This window comes from Schistocerca gregaria, unplaced genomic scaffold (genome assembly GCF_023897955.1).
Source record: "Schistocerca gregaria isolate iqSchGreg1 unplaced genomic scaffold, iqSchGreg1.2 ptg000742l, whole genome shotgun sequence".
NCBI classification, from domain to species: Eukaryota; Metazoa; Arthropoda; class Insecta; order Orthoptera; family Acrididae; genus Schistocerca; species Schistocerca gregaria.
In genome coordinates, this window is record NW_026062118.1 from 97,501 (window position 1) to 100,000 (window position 2,500).

Sequence of the window (2,500 nt, forward strand, 5' to 3'; positions counted from 1 at the left end):
CCCTTAACCTAACCCACGTTGGCCCTTAACCTAACCCACGTTGGCCCTTAACCTAACCCACGTTGGCCCTTAACCTAACCCACGTTGGCCCTTAACCTAACCCACGTTGGCCCTTAACCTAACCCACGTTGGCCCTTAACCTAACCCACGTTGGCCCTTAACCTAACCCACGTTGGCCCTTAACCTAACCCACGTTGGCCCTTAACCTAACCCACGTTGGCCCCTAACCTAACCCACGTTGGCCCCTAACCTAACCCACGTTGGCCCCTAACCTAACCCACGTTGGCCCCTAACCTAACCCACGTTGGCCCCTAACCTAACCCACGTTGGCCCCTAACCTAACCCACGTTGGCCCCTAACCTAACCCACGTTGGCCCCTAACCTAACCCACGTTGGCCCCTAACCTAACCCACGTTGGCCCCTAACCTAACCCACGTTGGCCCCTAACCTAACCCACGCTGCACCTTAACCTAAGTTACGCTGCACCTTAACCTAAGTTACGCTGCACCTTAACCTAAGTTACGCTGCACCTTAACCTAAGTTACGCTGCACCTTAACCTAAGTTACGCTGCACCTTAACCTAAGTTACGCTGCACCTTAACCTAAGTTACGCTGCACCTTAACCTAACTTACGCTGCACCTTAACCTAACTTACACTGCACCTTAACCTAAGTTACACTGCACCTTAACCTAACTTACACTGCACCTTAACCTAAGTTACACTGCACCTTAACCTAAGTTACACTGCACCTTAACCTAACTTACACTGCACCTTAACCTAAGTTACACTGCACCTTAACCTAAGTTACACTGCACCTTAACCTAAGTTACACTGCACCTTAACCTAACTTACACTGCACCTTAACCTAAGTTACACTGCACCTTAACCTAACTTACACTGCACCTTAACCTAACTTACACTGCACCTTAACCTAACTTACACTGCACCTTAACCTAACTTACACTGCACCTTAACCTAACTTACACTGCACCTTAACTGTCACATGTAACGTCACAGGAATGTAGCTTTGCCTAACAGCAACCCTCTGAACATAGTTCACTGCTTGGATCCTCTGGTGTCATGTGTATTTCTTGATGCCATGGTGCGTACCCTCACATAAAGGTCTTTCGAGTGTTGCGTACTTTCTACACAGTCCCGCTAACCACTGGAAGGGTGTACCGCTACAGAACGAATATCGCCCTCCCCTCCTGCCCTTCCAAGCTGGTCGGTCAGGCGTTTGTTTGTGAAATGAGCCTTGCAGCTGTTCAGTTGCATTCGGTTGTCGATGCAGTCAGTGTACGTTGTGGTACGGCCTGTGTGGACTGTCCGCTGATGTACGCGTAACCCACACTGATCATCCGTCGTTACGTACTGAGTGACATAATGTGGCACATGCTTGACCGTACACCGGCTGCGCCCTACAATGGCGAATCATAAGGGCCATATGTTGTGCACGATGCTACTTGTCTCGTCTCCCCATTACAGCGAGATTGCACTGTTGTACGCCGTACAGACATGTGGTAAGTAGGTACGGACGAAAGTATTGCATGTTGCCCCCCCCCCCCCCTCCTCCCTCTGCCGGGAATCAGCGTGAGCCGTCTGTTGATGTAGCGACGAGGGTTTTCCTATTTAATCGTATTGCCCCACACAACATGATAGCACGGTGGACCGCGTTCCACATCTGCGACATGCTACAGAGGCCGGTTGACAGTCGACCGCGCAAGGGACATTGCACACGTGCGCGGACCATCTTCCACGTGTTCTCTCGTGTACATGCCGCAGTGTGTATGTGGGCTGATGTAGCGTGTCGTGACACATAACATGCAGGCATGCCAGAATCGTAGATTTCGCAAATGTAGATTGACGTATACGTTTGCTGCCAAAGATCCGCAAATGAACTGGAAATCAGTTGTTGAGCGGTTGTTCGCGCTGCAGGTGCATCGGTGATAGCGACGATCGGTACATCTGTGAACCGGTTGTTTCGGCGGTACCCGCCATGCCCCCGAACCTGAGTTGGCCATGTGGGTATGAAGCGATACGAGGCTGTGGCTTGGCGGGACAGTCCCCGGCCGGTGAGGGGGGGCCGCCCGGCGTGCTGGCCGCGCGCTGCGTGAGCGCACGCACTACAGCCGGCTGGTGGGGGGCGCCCAGTGGCAGGAGCGCCGGCCGACGGGCCCGGCTGGCGTCCCAGCTATGCGCCGGCGCACCCTGCGCGCGGCGCCAGGCGGCCAAAGTGGGTTCTGCCGAGCCCGGTGCGAAGCGCGGTGGACATCTGCAGTGTGCTGGTCCGATTGCGGACTGTGTGCGTTGAGGATGCGCCGCCGCCCGGCACTCGGCGTCGCGACGCCGTCTGCTGCTCGGTCGCCCCCAGCGGTTCTCGCAGGTGGTTTGTATCGCAGCTCTGCGGACGTGTTGGCGCGTGCGCTGTGCTGGGAGAGTTCGCTTCTGCACCCAAGTGGGGCTTTGCCCTTCTGTGGCGCTGGCGTTGGAGCTGCCGGT